The sequence below is a fragment of the Haemorhous mexicanus genome, chromosome 3 (genome assembly GCF_027477595.1).
Source record: "Haemorhous mexicanus isolate bHaeMex1 chromosome 3, bHaeMex1.pri, whole genome shotgun sequence".
Taxonomy (NCBI): domain Eukaryota; kingdom Metazoa; phylum Chordata; class Aves; order Passeriformes; family Fringillidae; genus Haemorhous; species Haemorhous mexicanus.
This window is the reverse complement of record NC_082343.1, coordinates 19,267,188-19,293,674: the sequence shown is the minus strand read 5'-3', so window position 1 is coordinate 19,293,674 and position 26,487 is coordinate 19,267,188. Positions and strand designations below refer to the sequence as shown.

Genomic DNA, 26,487 nt, shown 5'->3' with positions numbered 1-26,487 from the left:
AATTTTGTGTTGTTCTACACCTGAGAAGGAACAATTTGTCATAATTCAGTTTTAGAAAGATAACTTCTTTTTGTCATCATAAAATGCTAGAAGCTCATCTATAATTACACTGTTCTATGAAACCACTTCAATCAGTTTTCCTTTTTTTAATACCTTCCCCCATTCCAGTAGTCATTAGAGGTTCTAAAAAAAATACTACTTTCAAGTCTTAATTTTAGAACTTAATTTCGTAAGAATGTTTAGTTGAGATTTACTACTATTTGGTAGCACCGTAGTCTTGGTGTAGTGAAAGGAAATACTAAATTGGTAACAGTACTAACATGAAGAGAAACATCTGATCTAGCCTAAGGCATTAAAAACCTTATTAGAAAGGGAAGAGCTGTTCAGTACCATTTCACTGTACCATTTATTCACTACTTTTTTTTTTGATATTGCAGTTGTTTGAGGAGGGATGAGATGGAGATGTCAAAAGACTGAATAACTGTGAGAAGGCAGAAAGAAGCCAAATCCTTATTTGTACAAGGCCTGTAAGAGTGCTGGGTGTCTATAGGAGCAGTGATGTTTTTTGCAAGTGTGGAGGAACAGAATAAGCAGGAGGAGAATGCACCATTATTAAGCTGGAGAAAAGGCAAGTTGAGGAAGAACGTGGAATCTTACTCTCTGAGGGTGTGAAGTTATTTGAGCCAGAGGCATGAAAAGCTTAACATGCTAAACAGCAGATATTCACCTCTCTTCTAATAGTCCTTCTGTTGGCATTAATACTATGAGCAGCTAAAAGTTCCTGACAACCATAAAAATTTGCAGTGCACTAAACTTTGCCGTATTCCATGGTTAGCATTATGTGGCAGGGAATTTTAAAGGCTGATTGATTTCAAAGACATTAAGGTGCCAAATTTAGATTTTTATTGAATGTTCCCTTGTCAGGAGCAGACAATTTGCTTTGCTTCTGTTGTATTTCTCTCCACTTTTAGGCTGCAACTGGGAGCAATATTCTTTATAATGAGACTCCTGAGCATGGAGCTGCAGTAAGAGCAGCAACATCTGCCTGTAATAAGGCTTTGCTCTCTTTCCTGCTTTGTTATTTCCATATGCCAAATGCCTGGTGGCTTCATACAGCTGAATCTTGCTCAAAGCATGTGAAGTATGGGGAAGAAAATTAAAGTGCTGTGTGCAAACCCAGGAGATGCAGGCAGCTGCAGGGGGAAAGAATGTAAGGTGAAAATATAAATTGCAAGGTCAGGAATGTGTGAGGCTCTTGTCTTTGAGACTATGAGGACAGAGTTTCCCCAGTCCTGATGAACCTCTCTGTGTAAGTTATTCTCCATATAACTTTTAGTAAGTATAACACGCTCCTTTGCAAGGGAAATAACTTCTTTAATTTCAGTGTCTTTTGATATGGATGGGCTTCTTTTCCCCTCTACACCTGGGAAAGTCAGAATGACAGGAGTGTTGTTTTTTACTAGGAGGAATTAGGATGGAGGGCAGATGGAAATTCTGTGATTTGGAATTGGTTTCTTGATGCTGATGGAGAAGAAAAGCAGGGACTTGGTGAAAGATGCTGCAGTACTGATAAGAATGTTTACTTGGAGAGAAGGACCAGAGGAATCAATCAAGAAAAATGACGAAGAGGTCTTGGGTGGCAGTTGCATTAAAGGTAAATTTTTACAAATGCATTAATTGACTTTTAAATAAGAACATTCAAATGAGCCATTATTGTATCTAAAGAACTGGAAACAGCAAAGTTGAATGTATGGGATTTGTGAGGCAATTAAGTAACTGAGGATTCTTTTTACTGAATCTTTTTATTTTCATTGTTCTGCTTGTAATTATTGTTATATCTGCTTTGACTCTGTTAAAAAGCAGGTAGAACAATTAAATTATTTAAAATATAGTGCAGACATAAGTGCAGCCTGCTGCAGAAGTGCAGACCTAATGGATATGCTTGGGTGGGATGGAAGCTGGGCACAGGCTGTGGAGGGTGAGGTCCTAAAAGCAGCAGGGGAGGGTGTGCCACTAAAATGACATCAGTGCTTCACTTAAACATCGATTCTGTCAGCGAAAGCAGAATAATTTCTGTGTGATTCATGGATGTGTTGACTTGGTGGGGTTTTTTCCTTTGGTTTACCTCATTGCTTGGGTAAGTAATGAAGGTGGCTGTAGGAGTACTTACTTGAAATTTGGAATTAACCCTTTTTCATCTGATGAAAGAAGTACTTTGTCTGGGTGAAGATACCGGCATGGTTTCTCTGTAGAAATGGAAAATTTATAAAGTTTTTAGGTGACAGAAGTGGGAGTGAAAGTTGCAAATAAAACTTGCATGTGTGTGCTTTCCTCTTTCCATGTTTACATTACCCACTCAACATCTCTAAAGGGCCAGTGGCTGAAAATATTTACCTTCTACTTGTCCAAGCAAAACTGCACCTATATAATAATATCTAAATATTAGAGAGGTACTGTGTGTTCATATAAACCTTGACAATTTTAGTCATTTAATTGCAAAGTAGTTCTGTGATGGGGAAAGCAGCATCCAGCATTAACTGCTTCTACAAATTTATTTGCTTTGTGGAAATGCAAAAATTGCAGTTCTTTGTTAATAAGAGGCGTAGTTTGTAGATCAGACAATTTGGTTTCATGGTGCAGAACTGATGATGCAGAGATAGGACCTCTGCCATGTCTGAAACCTACCTTAAAAATGTCATAGACTCCAAAAGTGAAGCATTATTCAAGCATTATTAAAAAAAAAATCATAGTTATGGACTTACAGCTCAAATAACTCCTAGGGAAAGCATTCGCTATAGAATTGTCCATTTTGTGGTAAATGTTATAAATTATCAAATCAGCAGCCAAATTTATAATAAAATTTAACAAAGATTTATTAGATCGTTAACAAAAATAGAATTTCGGAAAACCACCACAGCCAAGGCAGTGTCGACCCTGGGAGTCGGCGCTGGGTGAACCGAGATCTGACTGACAATGTGTGAGCATCTCCCCATTGGTTCAACCCGACTGCTTCATGCAGCCAGCTTATATACCGTTTATTCTGCCTGAGGCAGAAATGACAGAATGTTCTTTTGTGTCCCTTCACATGTAGAACAGGGGCTATACATGTTCAGAAATATACAAAAGTCAGTCCAGGTGTCTGGATGGTTGTCTGAATTCTTCGGAAGAGCCTGCATTCACATGTAGCAGAGTGGCACCGGTGCTTGAGTGTGGTAGATGCAGTCTTCCCAGGTGAGTGGCTTAGACATTCTAGGGAAGTCAGCAGTCATGGCCCGGGAAGGTTTCATTCATAAGTTAACAGACTTGATATTATCTTACCGTTGTCTGGGAACTAATTGAATAGAAATAAGACTCTGCTCCCAGCCAGGGTGGTCAAAGATATAACTTTGATTTTACAATATTTTATACACATATATAGCATGAATTATCTTTACTATATACTACATAATCATACTTTTATCTGAAGAATCAGATATTTTGGTTTTGAGGCTTATAAAGTTCTTATTTTGTGGATTGATTCAGCACAATCATTCCTATATTTCAATCACAGAAATGTAAATACCTACAGTTGTTTACACTGCAGTGTGTAGTATTATATCTGCTTTCTATGACAGACATGATTTCATGAGCTACAGAAAGTATGAATGCCTCTTCTATTCCATAAACACATATGCTTCAGTATTGCTAATGTTTTCTCCTAACCTGATAAATATTGGAGAGAACTCTGTTATTTCTGTATTGATTTACATGTGATTTCTCCTCCTAAAGATGCATGCCTGTCTAAAAACATGCAAATGAAACTAATCTGTCTTTAAAATCCTCAAGAAAAGAGACTTCTGGCTCACTTTTCTCCAGCAAGGAGATTCTTAGTTTTCTTTTTCTTGTTGAATGTTTACTTTCAGTGGCCCACTACTGCCACTAATGACATTCAAGATTCCAGAGGCAAAATTTTAACATGATTAAGCAGAGATTAGAGTTTCTTAAGCATTCTTGGTTCATGGAAAGTAGAGCAAATCAGCAGACTGTGAAATAGCAATCGGTATGCCCTGAAGTTTTAAACTGGGAGTGGGCGTGCTGGGATGACAGATTTCTGCCTCCTCCCTGATTTTTACTTTTGAGACTTTGCACTGCACTTTTTCAAAGAAAGGTCATGAGTAGGAACACAGTCCCCTGCTATTCCTGAGTACTCTGAGTCTTCTCTGAGAGGAGAGTGAGTGGGGTAAACTGCTTTCCCTCTTTCCATTACCTCATCCTCCCTCCTCCTTGTTTTTCCAGTACAAGCCAGTGTTGCAGACACTACTTTTTTTGTCATCCTCCTACAGTGACCTGATGAGCTGATTGCATGTTTTAATGCACAAATGTACAAAAAGCCTAATTCTTGTTTGTGCTGTGCTGTAAAATAAAATAAAGTGTGCACTTTGTGTTTCTGCTTAGTTTAGGGATTACAGGAGGAAGTGCTGTTTGTATTCATCTTTTCATTTCTCAGAGCTGGATGAGTATCTATGCAGAGCTCATTTCAGGAGAAGAAGGGGGAATGACAAACCACCTCACTACTTGCATCTGCTTTCTATCCCATCCAGCTCTGCTACAGTCCATAAGAGTAGGTCCTGCCTAGGGAATGGAGCAGTTTCTCATATGCATTTTAGCTCTGTGGGTTTAGTGGCAACAGCTGCTTCCATCTGTGTCCATGTGCAGGAAGAGATGCTCAGCTGAATAGGCAGCTTGCCTTTTTATTCTGGTGTGTATAATGCTCATATGGTCTCAGTTTGCAAAGCTGCAGAATATGACAGATTTTTTATAAAGCTCATTGAGCAAAATATGACTGTAAGAGTGTGTATGTTTATATTTTAAAAACAAACAAACAGCTTCGAAAAATCACCCCGGATCTCATAGTGGTAATTTGAAGCTATGACCTGTTTGGTCATCTCTCCAAATGAACTTCTGTTATAAAAGGCAGATACATTATTTTTCTTTCTGTATTCTACCCTAAAAGTGAAATACTGTTTTCTATCAAGGTCTCCAGAGAGGGAGCCAGAGCTTTTGGCCTGTATTCCCAGTTCTGACAGTGTACCCAGACTCTATTTGCAACTAGCTGATGTCATCATAGGCAAAGTTTCAGTTCATTGAGTCTTTGCACCTCAGTCTACAAAATATATTTTTGATGCAAATATTTTTTGGGGCATTGGGATATATAGGAACTGTGAATTTAGTTATTAAAAAAAAAATAAAAGAAGCCAAACCAGTAAACTCAGGAGTAGAAATTCTATTTTAGGATAAAGACAAGTACATTTTCACTTTTCCTTCTAAAAAAATCTGGATATTGTGTAGCACATAGAAGTCTTTTGCTAAACAGTGGATAGTTGCCCTACTACTTGTGTTAGCTATTGCTTTGCAACATCAGCTAACTTGGAGCCCAGCAGCCAATTCTCTTCTCAAATACTGTGATTAAACACTTGTTTTACTTGTGCTTGCAGACAGAGGGGAAAGAATGGTGTAAGTCCTACTTCTCCACCAGACAGATTAATACACTGACAGTTTAGCTTTTGTGAAGAGGAGCTGTGACTTGGAAAGCTTCACACTAGTGAGTTCCAACAAGACAAGCTGTGGTGTGATGCTGCCTTAGATCAGCAAGAGGGAAGACAGACTGGATCCTCAGTCCCCTGCAGTATGCACAGAAGGGTGAAGAAGCATCGTATAACTAAAGTTTAAAAGCACGCTAATTATGTTAAGGTGTTTCGAGCCAACAGCTAAGTTCTGGTGCTTCCAAAGAAGCTTTTGATAAAGACGTAAGTAATGTTAGCTGAAAAAAATGAAAAGCAGACCTGCTCAGATATTCTCTCCGTCTGTTCTTATGTTTCCTGTAGAGTACAGAATTTTTTAAATTCATGTTTTATTCAAATGTTGTTAGAAGTACTGGCTCCCTTTCTGCAGTACTGTGTGTTTCAGTGATCAGTATAGACATGTCCCGCTTTGAAGTGGTCTAAATCTAATTACTTTGTTGAAATTCCAAGCAGAGCTGCACTTAAAAATTTACACTGAGATCCCCTCATGAGGCTAATCGGTTCAGACTGTTTACTTTTAATCCAGGTACAACTGATATTTCACTCTAAGAAAAATTTGATTTCTTAGAAAAACTATGTAGAAAGTGTGAAGTGGCATGGTGTTCTGATAATGAGAAACTTCGTTCTGGTCTTTCTCATAATTATCCTTTGCAGAGATGTGATTTTCCTAAATGAGCACAAATACTTTGTACTAGTTTGTTTTCCATGTCAAATAGATAAACGAGATCATATTCCTGATGTTAATCACATATTAAGAGTATTAGAAATCTGCTATCAGTTGCACACCTTTTGATTGTTTCAGTTACACAGATTTGATTACATTTTGGCTTTTGAGTAAGGTACTTTATATTCATGTAGTAGGCAAGATCAGAGTGATGCTTCAGCCAAGGAATTACATTTCCTTGGAAGGGTAATTTACGTGGCTTTCCACACGCAGCACAACAAACATAGAGGCTTTGAGTGGGACATCCTTGGGAGTCTTCTGCCCCAGTGATAATCTCTGAGGGATGTTGAAATAATATCAGGTCATTTTTGAAGGCAAGTCTGCTCCCTTCCCATCATTCCTGATGTTTCCACCGAGTAAAGCTTTTTACTCTCAGTTCTGAAATCAAGTCATTTGTTCAATTTGCATGAGCAGTGAAAAAGTTGTCTGATTTACTTTTTTTTTTTTTAATGGATGCTGCCTGAAGCTGAATATCAACTAGCATGCTAGAGATCTTCCTCTCCTACTCCTAGTATCTAAGCTTTATAGTTATTTTCTGAACCATTTTGCGTGGACATATTTAGTGCTTGGTATCTTTGTGAGTTCTCAATCCTTGTTTTCAGGTTAAGGCATTTAAAATTTTGTTTTTAAAAGCTTTATGAATATTTAAATAGACACTTGTTGATAATTGTTTTGTTGGTAATGTCTAAACTCAAATATGGAGTGTAAATGTTGTTTGCTTTCACTATGTTGTTTCAGACTTGAAAATTTTTGCTTAAAGATAGTATAGATGAAATAATAAATCCGTACCAGTTACTTTGTGGAGAGAATAAGATTGTGATGATAATTCCTATTAAACTTGTTGTCTAAAACTTGCATCTTGGTCTAAAAGTCCCAAGATAACATAGTTCTGACAAGAAGTCATCATCCAGAAAATGCAGAAATTAGATTTTAGTTGTATCAGACAAACCAAAACAGGGGTCACTGGTGAAGCAGCGCAAAAGGGGGAAAAAAAGTCATTGTTAACCTTTTTGACAGAGGGTTTGCAGGGCAAATTCTAGGGAGTTGCACAGATATTGGGCTAGTAGTCTTTGGACTCCCTGTGTAATGGCAGGATGAAACTTTGCTTATTGACCAAATTTGGTTGGCTCAAAAAAATCTACAAAAATAAGTGTCGGGAAGTTGATGGATGTCTCTAGCTACCAGTAGTTCAAGACAGACGCCTGTTTTTCATAGTGTAAAATTTTCTGTCTTTTTTCAAGATTGACATATGAGGAAATTGATGTGATTGTTACTTTCAGATAATGCAAATTATCCACACATCTTATCATTGTGACTTCTCTGAGACAGTGGTTTTCTTTCATAACCTCCATGATTTACAACCATTTACTTGTCTGCGGCATCCCTGCTGGTATGGATGTCACCAGCCAGTGCACCTCTGTCCCATCTGTTGGGTGTTTCAGCTGACACTGTGCTGCTTTACCTTACAAAGCATCATCCAGATAGAAGAATATTTGTACCTAGCAGTTTCCAAAGTTAAAGGTAGCTGAAGGCCCAAGACAAGCAAGCTACTGTTATCCACCTATTTAAATGGCAAATTTGGTTCATGTTACTGCTGATGGAGAGAACAAGGTACAAAATAAGGAGTGGGGCCAAGAGCTGCTGTTGGGATTGGATGGAAATCAGTGAGTCCAAGGCAGGACATGCAGCTGTCCAAGCTTATGGTTTAGCAGTACAGGGAAAGTAAGACATATCCATTGTTCCATCTTCTTTGGAGTTAAATATGTAGATAGCTGGTAACTTGGTGTTGTAAATGATCAGATCGGTAGCCAAATTTAAAAAAAAAAATTATAAAAATTTATTAGATCGACAACAAAAATAGAATTGCGAAAAGAACCCCCACCACAGCTAAGACAGCGTCAACCCCGGGAGTCAGCGCTGGGTGAACCCTGGATTCATCTGACAGAGTGTCAGCATCTGCAATGTGGTTCACCCCTATTGCTTCCAGCAGTTGGCATATGTACCATTTATTCTGCCTGAGGCAGAAATGACAACAGACTACTGTACGTCCCTTCATATGTATAACTGGGACTATACAGATTCGAACATATACAAAAGTAAGTCCAGAAATCCAAATGGCTCGTCTGAGTTTTCTGGGTAACTTTCTTTCACATGTAACAGGGATGTCGCCCGATTTCAATGTAATCTCTCCAGGTGCAGTCTCCAGTGAGTGTCTGGCATTCCTGGGAAATTGGTACTTATTGTCCAGGAAGGTCCCATTCACACATTGAGGACTTGATGCTATCTGATTGAGGTCTGGGAAATATTTGCATAGACTTTGCTCCGGCCAGAGCAGCAGACAACCTGATTTTATCTGGATGATGTCCGAGAACTGTTTGAATAAAAAAATACTCTGCCTTCGGCTTATGATGGTCAGAAGCAGTTGTTGGATCTTTATAATATTTTATACACCTACATAGCATGAATTATCTGTATTATATACTACATTGGTGTCCTCGTTTGAGAGGAAGTGAGTTTTTGAGATGCTGTGGTCAAACCATAAGTGCTCAGATTTGAATATTGGCACCTGGTGTGGCCACTGAGGACATAGATATGCCTCTGAGAACACAGGGGGGTTAAAAGCAGAGAACTCTCAGGGGGAAGCTCTCTTGGGTTCCATCTGAGAAAGAGAGGGGACCTCCTCTGCCCTGCTCTGGGCTGGGCGGGGGAGGGAAACCATGAGGCCTGAGTGAGGTAGGCTGGGGCCTTGGACAGAGAAGGAAGGTGAAGGCCCCTGCAGGATGGAAGGGTGGAGACATCAGGCAGCCACCCCTCCTGCCCTCAGGTGAGAGAGAGAGGGAGAGCTGGTGTCTGTGCCACCTTGAAATTTGATAGCACGGCCAGGCCAGCCAAGAAGGAGAAAGGGGGGGTGCAGCGAGAAAGTGCCCGGCAGGGCAACCGTGGAAGTTCTGGACAGGCAGAGCCTGAGATTTTTAACTCTTCTCAGATGATAGAAACTTTACAAATGCTGATCTTCCTAGAGTTGAATAAGAAGAGAGACAGAGATGAGATAAGAGGAAATGAGCCACGAGAGAAGTTGAGAAGAATCCTAGTTGGGAAGAGATGATGGAGTGGCCTTTGGCTGGACTTTTCTTGTATAGCCATGGACAGAACCATTTTTCCTGTGAGACACAGAGACTGCATTTAGGGGGGAGGCAAGAGAGTGCAGTGATGGTATGTGAAGGAGTGGCGTGAACAGATGATGGATGAGGAGGGTGGTGGTGGTGCTCTCCGTCTTCAGGGAAGATGATGTCTGTTCTTGAGACCCCTCGGCCCCAGGGGGTGAAATTTGGGGGGGACAGGTGTCCCAGAAGTTAGAGACTGTGCTTTTTTTAGAACTGGGCAAAGCACCCTTAAAAAGGAAAACCCTAGAAGCAGCTCTGGTCCATGCACAGTGGTGAGAGCACTGGGCATGGAAGGAAGATGTCACGATGGCAGATGATCACCGGGCGGTGCCATGTGTGACATGGAAACACAAGAGGTTTCAACTGTGTTTCCAGGGGAAGCCTGTATTACAAGAGAGACTCCTCTCTCCTTGATGAACTGAGAATTGATTATCTAAAGTGTAGTGATGGACTGAGAATTGATGATCTGAGAAGTAGATGTATTAGAAATATGGTGGGGGGAGGAAGAATGTTTTTGAAAAGTTTTCATTCTGAGTTCTGTGTGTTTCTCTTTATATATAGTTGTAAGTTAAAAAAGTTTTTTCCCTTTTATTCCTAAGCTAGAGCCTGCTTTGCTCTATTTCTGATCACATCTCACAGCAGACACCAAGGAGAAAGTATTTTCATAGAAGCACTAGCATTGCGCCAGAGTCAAACCATGACACTTGGATTATCAAAATTTTATGTGACCATGCTTCTCTGGTCTGACAGTTTATTAATAGGTTTGTTTCTCTTGTCTTCTCTTCCTCCCTGCTCCCTGACATGAGTTGTATGAGGAGAAGGGAGAATCTGCCCTGACCAAGGAATTTCTAAACGTCATCTTAAGCTTCTGTCCAGAGTGGGCAAAAGTTTCTGCCAACACAAACAAGATGCAGAACTTGGATGCAGAACATTGCATGTGACAGCAAACTTTGCAGCACATGGATGAAAACAGTGAATCAGCAGTGCCCAGATAGCAGACAACAGCAGTCTCGTGGGATTTGTTAAAACTGCATGTCATGCAACAGGATTTATGACTTAAAATATCTCATTAGGGCATTAGGGCGGGTTCTAATGTGCAAAAAAACATGCAAAGGTTTGCATGGTCAAGTGGTCAATAAGCTCTCCTTGTTACCCATTCTCAAGACAGTGAAGTTTTATGTACAGCAGTTGAGACACAACCTCATTCCACATTCTGATTTAACTTTGTTCTGGAAACTTAGAGCAATGTATTTGGATGGATGTCTGTGCTCCCTCTGCCTCATGATGTGTTGAATTTGTGCTGCTTATAACTTTTCAACTAAAACAGATGTGACTGGCTAAAGACCCTTAATTTCTCTGCCTACTTGGAATCCGTTTTGGATTGCCTGGGATGTAGGAGGGGAAGTCAGATATTGCAAAACATTGTTTTAAGCTGTGACAGTTAATGCCTGATTATCTTAAGACTCCAATGTGTTGTCTTAGATAACACAAGTTCTAGCGATATCATAGCACAAGGATTTCGTATTGTCAGAGCTTCATACCTTCTTGATGTTCATCACAGGCAACTCTTCTACTCACTGACTGTTCCAGGTCCTTGCAGTAGTAATCTGACTGCTCTCACGCCTCTTTCCTTACTCTTATATATCACTAGTTCTTGTTGGTTACAGGTGTGGCCTGTCAAGATCAGGCCCACCTCCAATCTTCAGCAACTGGTCCAGCTGCAACTCATTGGGGGACACGATCACCCTCTACACCAATGAGTGTACTGAATGAAACAGCAAAATCCTTCCACAAATACTGGTTACTCTCAGATTAATAAAAAAGTTAACTCAGACTCTTACCTGTGACCGGCTGCTTTGGGGATTTTGGCCTCTTTTTTGACTTTAGGGAGGGAAGTAAGTTTTGGGGATTTTATTCTCTTAGGTTCCAACCTGATGATGACATGCGTTCAGTCTCTGCTCTTCTCTAATGTTACTCTTGCGCCAAGGGAGGTTCACCCCCTTCAAGTCCTTTCATTTTCTTCTCAGAAAATTTGTCCAAAAGGCCAAAAGAACAGATTTTCAGATGTGTAACACTTCTAGATGTACTTCCAGCAATGCTAGGTGTTTAACCAACTCCATCACTTTAGGGACAAATTGAAATCCTGCTTTGCCATGAGTATTGTCATTTTTATTTGTCTGATCTCTACCTGTTTCTGCTTATTCTTGTGGCTGTGAGCTGTCCTGTAGTGGCCATACCAGTTTGGGTTGTTCTGCTGAGCTCCCGTCATGGTGCTCATCCTGCTGAGCTCCCAGTTCATGGTGAATATCTGAGCTTCTGGCTGGCAAGCTGTATTTTTGATATCCACCTTGATGTCTGTTTTGTGGGGAACTTCATTGAACCAGGTGCTCAGAATATGAGATACTTGTGCACAAATAGTGGTTTGGGCCAAAATCCTTGAAGTACCTAAATGTGGTGCAGCGAAAACATGTCTGTAGCTAAAATCCTACAATTCTTTCCTTGACAAGAATCTGTTTGAATCATATTCGCCTTTAGTTTTGTTGATATTTAGGATTTTTTGTGTGTCAGAACAGTTCAACTTCAAACTCATTGTTCGGATTGTTTCTACCTGCCTGAGACCTATTACAGAATCCCAGACTCGTTGTGGTTGGGAGGGACCTTTGGAGATCACCAGTCCAACCCCCTGCCAAGGCAGGGTCGCGTGGAGCAGGTGAAACAGGAATGTGTCTAGCTGGGGTTTGACTGTCTCCAGAGGGAGACTCTATAACCTCCCTAGACAGCTGTTCCAGTGCTATTGCATTAAAGAGTATTTGAAGAAGGAACACTTTCTATGGCACTTTAAGGCAATGTTCTATATGATTATGTACTGAAAGATCAAAAGAATTTGCTTATATTGTCAGTAATAATATTAAAACATAAGTTTTGATATTTATTTTTTCAGTGGTAACTGCACTAAATGCCTTAAAAAGCTATTTCAGAATCATGTAGGGGAAAACTGCTGAAGACTTACTTGGGTTTTTTTTGTTGTTTTTTTTTTTTTTTTTTTTTTTGGTAACTTTGCTGTTGGAAACACAAAGCACATAGGTGGCCAAATTGCATTCCAGCACGACCTGCTGGAATGCAATTTGGAGGATTTCTGCTTCAGTGCTGCAGTTCATTAAAGAGTTGTAAGCAGAAATGTTGGAAAAGTTTCCTGTGGGCATGTGATGGGAGATTTCTGATAACCTCAAGGCTGCCTTCCAAATGATTTATTAATTCTGTGAGTAATCTGGGGAAAAACAGTAGGGTTTCTTTGACTTTTACCCTCCAAGGCTGCAGTTTTTACAGTTCAGAGCAGCTATTAGTAACAATAACTCTTGAAGTATAATTTAAAAAGCCACAGGAAGTGTGTTCCTGTTTTTCTTTCTGGTACACTTAAAACTGACAACTCCTCTTCCTTAAGCCCCTAATTCAGTGTGCTGCTGTTCCTGGAAACCTGTTTGGAATGATCTAATGAAGGTCTTCACTTGCCTGAAGTACATCAAATGTAACACATGCTCCTGATTTCCAGCAGAGACTTGAGTCTGTGTGCAGTCAGCTGATTTTCAAGAGTCACTCTCGTGGTTGGGTATGGAAGGATGGAGTTGCTTTGTGCAGCTCTGGGAAATTCATGATTTTAATTTTGCTTTATTGGGAAGGTGCTGTTACAGTTGTCAGCTCACTTTGTTCAAGGTAACTAATCCAGAACCAGAAAGTGACTTCTTTCTTGCTTTTAGAGAGGAGCATTGATGGAAATTTAGATTATAGGACATATGGATCTAGAATGTCTTGGTCCGCAGTGATGATTGGAAGAAAGGGCAATAAGTATTTTCATCTCTTCTTGTGAACATGTTCTCTTTTTTATGTAGCTTGAGGTTAGATTTTTTTTTTCAGATTCCCTTATTTTCATCATCATTAAAATCTTCTATTGAAGAGTAACACAAAGAGCTGATTAAAATTGCTTTTTCTCCTTATGCAGCAGCTTTCAGTGTATTATCATCCCAACTAAAACTGGCCTACTTCTTTCTAGGTGCCTTTTCTTCTGCTGTTCCCTTTTGCCTGTGCTCTCCAGAGCTGATATCATACATTCTGCATTGCAGAGGGCAAGGTTCCTGAGAATAACACCCTGTTTGGAAAGGATTGTATCTGTGGCCTGTTGTCTGGATGTTATTTATTATGTACGCAGAACTGTTAACTCTCTCTCTAAACAATTCCCAGTTTAAGACTATTCCTTTCTATGCAAATTCATCTTGACTGCTCTTTAAAAGTGGTTTTTCAGCTGAAAATAGGACTCTTACCTTGCTAGTCAGCATTAGCAATGTATTTATTTGCTGCATATCTATGTAACTTTAATGCTATTATAGTTTCCAGTTCAGCTAGCTGTCTTACCTCTCTGCTTTTAATTCAGTTTTGGGGAAAGCATACCTTTTAAGTCAAATAAATGGGAAAGGTAGAATAAAGAGTATTAAAAAGTTTGGTCCAATGCTCAGTCGTGTTCAACCTTAGGTTACTGCAGTTGGGAGACTATGAAAAGTTTAGCTTTTTATTCAGACTAAAATTTTCTTATAATTACTGGTTTTGAAGCCAGCAGCTATGTTACTTAATGTGTGAAACCCTAACTGTTCAGCTATGAGTTTTAAATGGGAGAGGTAAACAATTGTTTATTTTTTTTATGACTTCTAAAGCAACTGTTATACCTATTAAAAAAAAAAAGGTTAAGAAAAATAAGTGTCTACATTTTGTGAATATCCACTGTTATTTTCTGAAGTTCTATTTAAGGGTTTAAAGTTTCAGCACTGGTTTTTAATATTTTCTAAAGATAGGAGCTTCTGTGATAAGTAACTATTGCTTGTTCAGTGGTCTTCTGAGAATTTAAAGTAGTTGCCTGGCTTAATCTGAAATTGTTGAAATGTAACTATATTATAACTTACTGGTTAAGTTAAAACCATTTAGAAAGGGTTTTCTGAAGGGTTGTTTTGAAGTCGGTCTGTAAAAACAAAATCATTTTAATGAAAACTTTGAATGTTACAGTTTCTCCCTAGTCTCATGAATAAAACCTCAGATTTTGATTTGCAGCGCTTTCCCTTAGGGGTTAAATAGCTTGGAAATAATCTTACCCTAAATTGGAGAACTCAAGGAATGCCTCATGAAGGAGCATTATGGTGACTGGCACTTGAGTGTTTTGTGAGATGCAAGTGCAGAGTACAGGTCACTGAAATTATTAAAAGGTGAAAATGGTTAAGGGGGTCTGTGGAACCTGTGTGCCCACAGCAGTTCTCTGGTTATTTGTTCAAACTGTCCTGCACATCTAAACTGCTTGCCATGGTAAGTGGTGTTTATGCAGACAGGTATTCTACACAGGGAGATTGCTTGCAGGACAGAGGCAGATTTCTTCTTCCCTATCTAGACTGCTTCTTGTAGAAATTATTCATCAAAGTTTCTGATTCTTCTGATTTGGAAGGCTTTGTAACTAGGGAAATTCAGCACAAGAGGAGATAAAAACAGAAGCAGGAGATGAGAAAGAAGCAAAGGTCCATGTAAAGTGAGGAGGAATGGTGCAGAACCAGGAGCATAAGGAGAGATTTCTTTTGATAGACTGGTGGAACTGTGTAAAGTGGGTTTGGCAATAACAGCCATTCCTTTGAAATATTTTTTTGTCCTGTTTTTTTTAAAAATTATGACTTGGTATTTTGCTGCCTTAGGCTGAAAAGCAGACTGGGACAACCTCTGTTTTCTTCCCTCCTTTTTTGATTTGCCCATGTGTTCTGAGTCCAGTATTGAGAAACTGTAACTTCCCACTGTGCAAAAACCACTTTTATTTTAAGTTTCTTATATTCCTCTGTCAATTACCATGCACTTTTATGAATTCTTAAAGAATTCTGTAATATGTGGAAACAATGAACTCATTTAGATTCTTATCCCCCAAGTTTTCAGCATCCATAAGGGGGCAAAATCCAACTTTGTCAGATGGAAAGGACACACAAAGAAATGTTTACTTTGATAACTAAAGAGGCTCAGTGCTCACAAAGATTTTCTGGAAGGATATTCTTTAGTTAGAGTGCATAATTTGACAACTTCAAAATAAAGAATACTATGTTGATACATTTATTTACAGCTTCAGCTAAAATGACACAATCAATGGCTTCAGCAAGTTTTAAACAGTCTTCTATCCTTAGCAACAGATTTCTGTTAAGTAGGAGGCTATAACTCAGTGTGTGCTTATAAAAATAGGAAAACTGCTTTTGTCTCAGATGACTGTGTAGTATCTTACATGTTTATATCTCCATTAGATTTACTGTAGCATGACTTTCTAGACTATGGGGTTGATTTAATAAATAAACAGTATATGGAGCATTTCTCTTGTAGGTCACTTTGCTGAATGTGTGATGCCAGCAAAGACCAAGCTGACTTCCCTCTTTGATACCAAGGACTCAGTTGCTCCTATGGAGACTCCAAAAGATTCAGCAGGCATAAAAATGCATTTTTCTTTTTGATGTTGTTTATGCTTGCATTTTGTTAGTACTGCCTTCACATTTTTGATTAAGCTTTTACTGAATCCTTATCTATAATGACAGTTTGACTTTTCAGAAGATAAATTGGAGTGACATATACAAAAAACTGATTTTTCAGTAGTGCTAAACATTTCCAGCTTTAGATGCAGTTTAATAATATCTACACTTTATGAAAAATGTACATCTGCAGTTCTCTAAGGAATGCTTCCTAATACCTTTAATGTTTATCATTGTACATAGGGAAGATATACATAATCCCTCTGTGCCAGAAAGGCACCTCAGTTTAAATTTATTAAAGATTACTTTCCCCTGTCAGGAGCAAAGTGTCCCATAAATCCAGTTCCCTCCCATGAAAGCGTGAGAATTTCTGCACTGCTTGGGGTCTGTGCAAATCATCTGCACTACAAAAGAGCCCTGGCTTCTTCCATTTTAGGAATCTGAGAAGGTAAATATTTAGAAGTGCTGGCATAACAATAGCAGAAGTAGAAGGAAATTAAAGTTTAGGATCCAGTGCTGAGACACATTTGGCTTAAGTGTTGGGTGAAAAAAACTCAAGCTTTTTGGTAAATTGGTGAAACATAACAATTTTCAGCTGTGGAGTACAGAATCAGCAGGAACCATTCTGTGTAGAATAAAGCACCCAGTTTTGAAAATGTGTCCTTTTTGTTCTTGTTTAGGTTTTTTGTTGGTTTTTTTTTTTTTTTTTTTGGTCAGACCAGAGTGTGTTGTTGTGCAGTCCCTTTCTGACAGGTTGCAGGAGCTAGTATTTCACTGAGCAAATACTAGCACTGTTAAGGGAACGAGGCTCTTTATGGAAGACAACTGCTGGTATGAGAACTTCTTGAATATAAAGCTAAGGGGCTATAGGTTGAATGTATATACGAAGTAAACTGAAATTAAGACCATGGCATAGAAATTGATTTCATTATAGGAACTCTGGTGTTTAGGTTGCAAAGTGATTTGCTCTATGAAAGATTTTTTGTAGAATCTCTTAGAGAGTTTTCAGCATCTGTTGTTTTCAACAGCTGTTCAATATTGAGCAGAAAGATTAGTCTGTTCTCTGCATAGCAAGAAAAATGTATTCTTTATCTTGATAAATTCAATTGAGCTTGAGTAACTCTTCGGATATTAAAACCTGGTGTGTTTCACTTATCTTTATTTTTGGCACCATGTTCAAATACCTAGATGTGTCCAAAGACTGAAGTCTGTTTCTGCCAGAATTTGCTGTGTGACTTATGAGCCTATATAAAGACCATTATAGTAACTTAAGCTGATACTTGGCTTGTGTTTATGCAAAACAACTCCAAATAATCCTTTAACTTAATTTTGAGCAATGCTGTGTTTTTCAGAAAGAGACTATATAGAGTTGGCTGGATAAAGAGAACTGTACTTTTAGAAAGAACTCAAGTGTTTTGAAATTAGATTTATATTTTTCATCCAATTTAAAAGCTAAAACAAAATCTGCATTTCATTGTAGAAGGAAATAGAATTTAACCTCCACAGATAGGAGTCTGCTTGGGTAGCTTTTTCTGATGCCTCAGGGCTCTTAGCTCCCACTTGGCTTGCTTCAGGTTGTATGGGTCTTCAGAAAAGGCAGGTTTTCAGTCAGTTCTATTGGAAAGTTGTCAAGCTTTACCATCACTGTTGTGTTTTAATATTTTTTTCATGTCCCTTCCTATAATTTTGATTTTTACGGTTTCCAGATGGCAGATAATTCAGCACAGCCCCTGACAGAGTTTGTTGAATTTTAGATCACCTAATGTCTGAAGGCTAGCAGAAGTTGCTCTGCAAGAGGACTAGACTCCTGAAATACCATGTAAAGTAATATTTGGAGATAGTTTAGACCACTCCAAGACTTCAGTGCCTCAGTTTCCTTGCAAACTTTCTCAGCATTTTGGTTACTTTCTTAAATTAATACTTGTTACCTCTAAGTTTCTTTAGCAAGGTGAGAAACACTTCAAGATTTAAATGCCTGTCCTTTCTTGGCTTATTCTTACTGAGAGTATTCTGCAAATTCTGAATACTGAGAGTATTCTGCAAATTCTGAATTAGAACAATTCAAAGAAATTCTTATTCCTGTGAGGTCATTTGCTCAACCTAGACACTGGAGAATGTGGTAATTTTTTTCAGTTTAGTCACCCAGTGCCAAGAGGAAGTGGAATAATACAGTCTTACTCTCTACCACAAAGATAGAGACTAGCGCAGCACAGAGCATGTTTGCCTTCCTTGTTCAGAATCAGATATGTCCTATACAAAAGGTGATATTAAATCTTAGAGTTGATCAGTCAAGCTCTTTTTTCAGTCTTTTGCATCTTTATCTGTTATGGGTATGTCTAGTTGTTCCATGAGATATATTAGTTATTAAAACAAAACCCCTTACAATAGTAAGCAGAAAAAAAGGAATTACAGAGAGAACTGAATTCATAGTAAACTGAATTTAGACCAAGAAACCTGCACTCTATGGTAAGTTAGTCTCTTAATTGCAAATTATTATCAGTCTTCTTCAAATTCAAGGTCTCTGGCAACTGTGGAATTTTGGTAATAGTTGCACGGAACTCGTGACCAGGGTCAGTGGGATTCTATGATCTTTGCACAATAGTGTTCCACTGGTAAAATAAATCACAACAGAGCACATTTTAAATCTATTTAAGGTTTGTGAGACTATAAGAACTCTGTTAGGTTTCTGTTCAATACTAATGAACAGGGCTCAGTTGTGACAGGTGACCCTCATTTGGTGTAAGATTTACGAGGACCATCTCATGGGGTGTTCCATTTCTTCCCCAGTAATTCAGTTATAACCCCATTTTACCTCTCAATTCCTTATGAACCAGAATTCAAGGTGTTTGTTTTATACTGTGTAAAAACAGACATGTCAAAATGGATTTTGCTAGGTTGGAATGGCATTACTTCTGGGAGTTGTTGAAGTAACCTCTGACAAAGTAGATGAGAAGTTGGGAAGGGACAGCAGGGATGAAGGCTCTCATTGCTTGTGGGAGGAGTGGACAGCTTGGTGTAAGCAAATGTGACATCCAGTCCCTCTGTGGTCCTAGCAGCCCGGCAAACTAGTGTGCTGGGGAGCAGAGCTGTGCCCAGTGCTGCTCCTGCCAGCGCCCCAGTGTCCCAGCACCACACCAGTGTCTGCACATGCCCTGCAAAGTGGGGATATAATTGCTGGGCAGCTGTGTGATAACCCTGAGAAAGGGAAGACTTGGACTTAATGCTGAAATCCAGCTGAAGGATTTCAAGCTGAGGTTTCTCACCAAGTAGTGGACTCTTCACTCCTCAGCTGTTTACTGGATTGGAATGGAGGATATCCTTTGTACTCCTAGGAATGCATAATTTACAGGACCAGAGCAACAGAGAGCACTAGTAAGAGAAACAGGACTTTATAATCTGATGGTGAGGTCACTTCCTTGGAAGGGGGAAACACTGGCTGGACTCTGTATGTACTTTACATGAAACAGTACACAGAGTTTATGAACTGTCTTGGAAGATTAAGGAGAACTAAGTGTAACCTATAAAGTGGTGAACTGAACAATTTCTGTCTAAGGTGCTTCATCAATAATTGAGCGAAATTTCAAAATGGTGGTAATAAACATAAAATGAAAGTAAGGTTTTTGTACATGTGGGTTTTTCTTTCAGATTCTTGATATTGCAAAATTGATTCATTTCATAATTGAATTTTACGTGGCGAAAGCTTTTTTTAATCCTATTTTAAGCCTCTGTATAATCTTATTTTAAATGTGCTAATCAAGCTATGGTTTGTGTACTTGCCAGAAAAATTATTCTTGATTTGTGTTATAGTTCAAAGAGAAATAAGCATATTTAAAATCAATAGAAATTCTACATCCACATATGTGGATATAAAATGCTGATTTAATAGTGGTGAATGTCCAAACTCTTCTATTTCTCAGTTTATAACTTCAAAGTGAAGAAACGAAAATGTATTGTACTACAGTGCATGACTAGATTAGGGTATTAAAGCAGGTTCTTTATTATGTTTCCCTCTAATTTAGTTGGTTTCAAAAACTCAGTTGTTATTAGCTAAATTTACAGTGGCAGTTTTAGGTTTCTAGGAAGCTCCAGTGACCTCTGTAAAGAGGTAATTCTGTGAACCTGTCACTTAATAATTTCATTCTGCAGCTAATAGTAATGGATTTAATCCAGAAATCATGAACTGGGCCACCCTTTCCTGAGGGAAATATTTATTTCCACCTTTAAATATAAGGAGGAGCAAGCACAGGAAATTAAACAGAACCTGTTCTTTTATTTTTGCAATCTTGAGGCTTTTGTGAAGTACTGTGCAGAATCAATGTACAGCAGTTTTCCTTGAATTACCTCCTTCTGAAGGTTTTGCTGCTGCCATTTTAGTGGAATACAGCTTTATCTGCTGTCACTCACATGTTTACCTGAAAACTAGCTCCTGATGGCTGTGGAGTCTTTGGGGTGTTTTCTGTGCCCAAGAAGCCTGACTGCTCTCAGTCATGATCTGGCTGATAATCTGAAGAGCATCGATGCTCCTGCTCAGTGTTTACAGTAGCCATTGAAGGAGCTTACTACTGCAGCACTTGTGAGGAAAGTCATAGCAGATGATGATGTTGTTGAACAGTTGACATTTTTTTCTGAAAGAAAAAGTGCAGTCATTCAACAAGGAACCTGGAAAAATGCCCATCAGTGCCTTTACCAATTGTACCCCACTATGTTTTGGTATTGAATTAGAATGCTAATCACTGACTTGTTTTCCATCTTGTCCTAATGAAAGAAAGTCCTGTATGTAGGGAACTGGAATTGCAGTTTGTAAGTGTTTTGAACACAGCCCTTTGCTTCTGCTTTGTTTTTTTGTGAGAATTCAAAACTAGTTCAGCAATACCTTTTATACAGAAAAATCAGAGGCAGAGATTGTGCATCATGCTTATCCCTATGATTTGCATTTCTGCCTTTTCATTACATTCCATGTACTGCATGTTTTTTTTTTTTAAGCATTTTTAAAAAGTTTCTCTTTAGTCCTGTAAAGGCTATTGCTTTTGCAGTTTGTACTCTAATATACACATTATATGCACGGGTTCTCCTAAGTGAAACTAAATCATCAGTGCCACTGAAAGAAATGCATCGCCCCCATCTGGTTATCCTTGCCTACTGTAGCCACCATCCTTATGCCAGCAAACAAGTTTATGCAAGTATGTGGGGAGTTGAATTTAGAAAATTTATTGGGATTAAAACTAATTTCTGAAGAGGAGGTGTGTGGGTGAACATGATGAGCACATGTTTGCATGATAGGCACTTTCCTCTTAAAATTGCCACCTAGCTCTGAAATTCTTTGTCCTCTGACCCTGGGCCAAGAATTCCAGGTTCCTTTCTCTCCCTTCTTCCCAGCCCCCTTCCCCTTGATATGTGTGAGCAGTTTGCTCTCACCCCTGGTTTATAATGTGGCAGTAACCAAGGAGCTCACGGTCACTCAGTGTGCACAAAGCGTTGGTCCTGCCTGGCAGCTGACACTCAGCTGTACTGGAAAGGTGGAAGGAACAGTGCCTGGAATTACAGTCTCTACTAATGCCTCTAGCAATACCTCTGTGTGCCTTTGAGTACTGTGACCAGATCCATGTGATAGGTTTTTTTTTTGTCCACTCTGAGGAAAAACATGGATGTGTCATATGAGTATGAAGAACAAGTCATGCAAAATTCATTGGGATGGTTCCCTCAAGGTTAGATTATTTTTGGCTTTGTTTTTAAAACAAACTCTTTGAGAAAGATTTTTTTTTTTTTTTTTTTGCTGGTAGATTTATACTTAACTTGTTTTGGAAAGGGCATATGCAAAGATGAGTATCTTCTGACAAATGGAGCAACCTTACTGAGGCTGGTCTTTTTTTTTTAATAGCTGGGCTGTGAGTTCTTGCTGGGAAAATCAGTATATTTTGTGTGCGTTACTCTTTTAAATGATATCTGCTGGTGACTGTTTAATCTGTAGACTAAACAAGGCTGTTCTGTGAAGTAAGATTTAAAATTATAAAAAGAATATTCAGGTTTTAATATCTGAATACTTGCTATAAAGGTTCAATGGCTTGGTAGTAAAGAGATTTCTCAGGTTCATTAAAATTGCCACCATACCCTGGAACAAGTACATGGTGCAACTGAAGGAGCTGGAAGGGAGGGAATTGCAAAGGGACCAAGCTTTCCTTGGAGCCATGGAATAGCTGGGCAGCTGCTGCTGCCTAGGGCTGCCAGGAATCTTCCACAGCTGCTGTTTCCTTGTTTCCATGTCTGATATGGAGGTGCTTTGTTGGTGTTAACTTTGTACAGCTGTGGTACTGCTGGCATATACCCAGGCACTCCTCTTTGCCAGGATATAAAAAGAAAAAAACAACTGCACAGTTGTAGTCTCTAATGACCAACACTGAGTAGTGTTCTCTCAATTCTCATAGCCTGGCTTCCTTTGCAAACTGCTATCAGTCTTGCTGCTTTACAGTCCTGATCCTCAAATCCTAGGTATGAAAGCATACTGTACTCCTAAATACATTTCAGCAGCTGATCCTCTTTAGATTCCTTAATTCCTGTGTGAAGAGAGTTAACCTGATACTAGAGTTCATACAACCAGTACAGAACCAAATCCCATTCCAATGAAACTCCTAGAAACTGAGCATGTGTAGCCTGTATAGTAATTCAATCAAATGGTAAAATCAGTATTGTCCAACTGAATTTCTACATGCATCACAGAATGTATAAAGCAATCTAGTCAAAGTCTTCTCTTGAATTCCATCTTTAAGTAGGTATCCAGCTGTATTTATTGAATGTAAATTTCAAGGGGTACCTTTAAACTTGAAAAGCTCTCAAGTACCTCACCTTAGATATTTTGGTCAATACTGGGTCATCTTCTGTATAAAAAGTGTGGTCTGTTAAATGGACCTCATGCAGAGAAGCAATTTATCTGGGTTTGTATTACAACTGTAATGCAATGTTTCTGTGCCATGTGCTTTTCTAAAAGATTTTTTGAGTCAAGCATTGATCAGGAAGGTTTGCAATTGCAGTTTTGTACTGTACAGTCAGAACTGTGTGACTCCAGGGAACCTGTGCACAGTAAAAAACTCCAGATCAGTTTTTTAAGAAGACACAACCCTTGGGCATAATACAAAAGGAATAGGGATAGCATAGAAAAATCCATAGGGGAATGTTACGTAGGTGTTTTTTAGTTTAGAGTTGTCTCAAGGTTTTTCCCGTAGAGTAGCAGGTGAAGTGGAAGCGTATCAAACCTGGTGAAGAGTTTTGGAAATTATGTGACTTGCATGACTGGCAATAACTGTATTTTAGTCTAAGTAGTGTGAAATCAGAGGCTTCTGCAGAAATCTGACATCTCCTTCTAAAGCCACGGAGGCTGAGGCTCTGAACAGTCTGGTTCTTGATTTATCTGAATATATGAGGAATTCTCAGGCTCACATCTGTTTCCTAAGAGACAGGCAGAAAAGACTGACTTCACATTGCAGGGGCTGTGTTTGGGTAAGCCTCTGGCAGGCAAGCAGCCTGGTGAACAAACATTGAGGTTGTGCTCAAATACCATTTTCTCCTGCCTTGACTGTCAGGCCTTCCTTAGTGTGTCAGTAAAGCTCACTTCAAATAAAAGGTTCTCTCTGGGCTCTAGCAATGCTTGTTTACTCCAAACACTTAGATCTCTCTTTTTTTCTGGGGGGGGGGGGGGGGGGGGGGGGGGGAATATTAGCTCTGGTGCTTATTCCACTTTTCTGATGAAGAAAGGTGAAGGTGTGATGTTGGTTGAGCACAAAAGGAGGGGGAACTCTTTCATGTATTGTTGGAAGGTTTAGGCAGCTAATTTTGAAAATCTTAAGAACAAAAAAGCTGGTAGGGATTTCCTCTCCCCTTAGTTTTACTAAGCCATGGGAGCTAGGCTAAGCTGAAGGCTGAACGTGCAATAGGTTAACGTTTTAGAAATGTTTCAGAATTGCCATTGTTACCCAGTTTACTCTTAAATGAATAGCAAGAAACATCTACTTAGCTCTCTAAGTGAATGAACAGCAAAATGAATAGTTTTCTGATGTCTGCGACAAAAAAGTTTATTTTGCACACAGCTGTTAATATTGCATAAGCATTATATGGCAATACTTACGCAGTTGTGTTAAATATGAATTCTACCTTTTTAGTTTCCCTAAATTAATTTCAAAACAGTTGTCCCTACCTTAAAAATAATTGATATCTTTGGAAAGAATCCCATACATTGCAAGACTTTGCTGTTTCCTGAACTAAGAATATGAATCTGCAAAAAGTGGCATTTCCTTTGCTTCCCTAACTGAAATGGAATTGGTGGTACTTGTGGTTTCTGGACTGTTGCTATATGAATTTCTCCAAATGATGGGAGAAATACAGTTCTTTGTTACTTCTTTGATTACAGACAAGTTAATGTGGTGGTTATTAAAACAGTATTAGTAAAATACATTTCTCCTGTCGTGGAAAAAAAATTACTCTGCAATAGTTGTTTTCACTGCCGTCAGGCTAGTGGTTGTAATTTAAGTGCTGGTGTTGTACAAGTGGTAGAATTACTGCTATTTATGTCACTTGTTTATTTTATACTCAGATAAAGCATTCTGTTAGTTTTTCCCCCTGGTCTGTCTGGGCTATTTTACAAGTGACATTATACATGTGTGCACCTATGTAAGATACATTTATGTTTAGTTACTTCATAGAGGAAAAGGTACACCTGTGAGAAAGGAATGTGAATGAGAAAATATAACTGTGTGTAAACATGTTTATGCAGCTGGGTTTTAATGTAATTTATTATTGGAGCATTCTGTTTAGAGAATGAAACTTTTACAGCCGAAGACGAGCTATTAAAAGTTCCTTCAAAACACTGTAAGCTGTAGATAAATCAAAAGCATAGATACTCAATTCTACTTCCAGATTTATTTGTTTTTTTAACAAGTTTAATTCGTATTAGTATCTGAAAACTATTTGAGATGCTAATAAAACAGTCTTATAAATGTTCCATATTAAAGCTTTTTTGCAGAGTATTAAATCTAATCTTTTCTTCTGGTTTTCATGGTTAATGCACAATTTTCAGGGTTTTTTTAGTAATATAAATAATTTCATCCAGTGTGGGGAATTTTAAAACTTCGTAGGTTTTCAAGGCTTTTTGTGTAATGTGGGACTTAAGTTACTGTGGAACCTCAGATATGCATTTCAGCTCAGAGTACATGTGGTTTGGAAACATGGAAAGTAAAAGGTTTCTTGGTGTTAGATGTCCACCAAAAAAAAAGTCATTAAATCTGTATTAGTATTTCTGTTCTGTAAGTAGATAAAACAAGACAGTCTTATATGTCATATAAACTCAGCCTTCACATTTAAAATCGCAGGATCTCAATGAAAAAAAGTAAGGGAAATGCTGACAGTGACTTGTTTCAGTTGGGAGAAGAGGCAAGACTGTAAAATGTCATTATACTTTGAGAGCTTTTTAAAAAAATCAATAAAGGGCAAAAATCAATAAAGAAAATAGTTTAGAATCTGGCTCTATTTTGTGGGGGTCCCAGTTGTCAGTTTCTCTGGGTCTGGATTGAAGGTGCTTGAAATGGTAGTTCATGTTTGGATTCAAGTGTTTATTATTTCTTATCAGTAAAACAGTCTCATTACTGTGAGTTCAGCAGCTTTTCATTAGAAGGCACAAAATGGCTAACAATCTCTTGTTACAAGGTCTTTTAAGACTAAACTATCCAATTAAGAGCTGACTCCTAAATTATTTTCCCTTTTAACCCAGTAACTGATCCTAAAGAGCCCGCAATGAGGACTTTTCTGCCCAATTACAAGATGCCACCCAAACCCATGAAGAAGAAGGAAGAAGAAGCATGAAGAGGAAACCCAGGACAACACCCTGTGCCCTCCATCTTGCTTCCATCCACAACACGCTAAAAATCCCAAAATCTAAATTTCTCACCAACTGATACACCTACACTACTCTCTATAATCTATTTCACACTTTTGTGGATTCTAGTCTATCTTGAAGTCTAGGAAACTTTCTCCATGAATGAGGGTCAAAGTCAGTGCTCCCCTGGGGCTCAGGGCATCCCAGAGCAGACAGAGAAATATTCCTGGTACCCTGGGTTTCCACAGTATTTGTTTGCAGATTCATACTGAACTAACTTTTTCATTACACTAGGGACTGAGAGGACATTGTTCTAGGCACTTTGTGGACAATGAAAGACCCTCTTTGCCCCCAGAAATTTATTTCTGTGCTTTGACTTTCAGTGTTATTTAAGCTGATGTGGCCTTAAATGTCCAGTTTCCAGCATATTAAAAAGAATAAATTGGTAGCTGGTGTATTGAATGTAGTGTGTGGAGTTTAAATTTTCCAGATCCAAGCCAGATGTCCTTTGCATATCTTAACCCCAAACAACCAAAACAAACAAACCAAAGCCCAAAAAACAACCATAAGGAATAGAGCATGAAGAGTGAGCATGTCTGAACTTTTCCCCTGTCACTAGTCTTGGAGAAAGGCTGAGAATTGAGTGAGTTTA

General features: G+C 38.7%; 1 protein-coding gene and 1 long non-coding RNA gene across 2 annotated transcripts in view; both read left to right on the top strand.

Moving 5' to 3' along the window:
* The window catches only part of DISP1 (dispatched RND transporter family member 1), an 89,907-nt gene that overhangs the window by 19,681 nt on the left and 43,739 nt on the right, over positions 1-26,487 (top strand). The window lies entirely within an intron of this gene.
* On the top strand, positions 1,125-26,398 carry LOC132324642 (uncharacterized). Its single transcript, XR_009485691.1, has 2 exons — positions 1,125-1,654; positions 25,731-26,398. It is a non-coding gene; the product is annotated as an uncharacterized LOC132324642 (long non-coding RNA).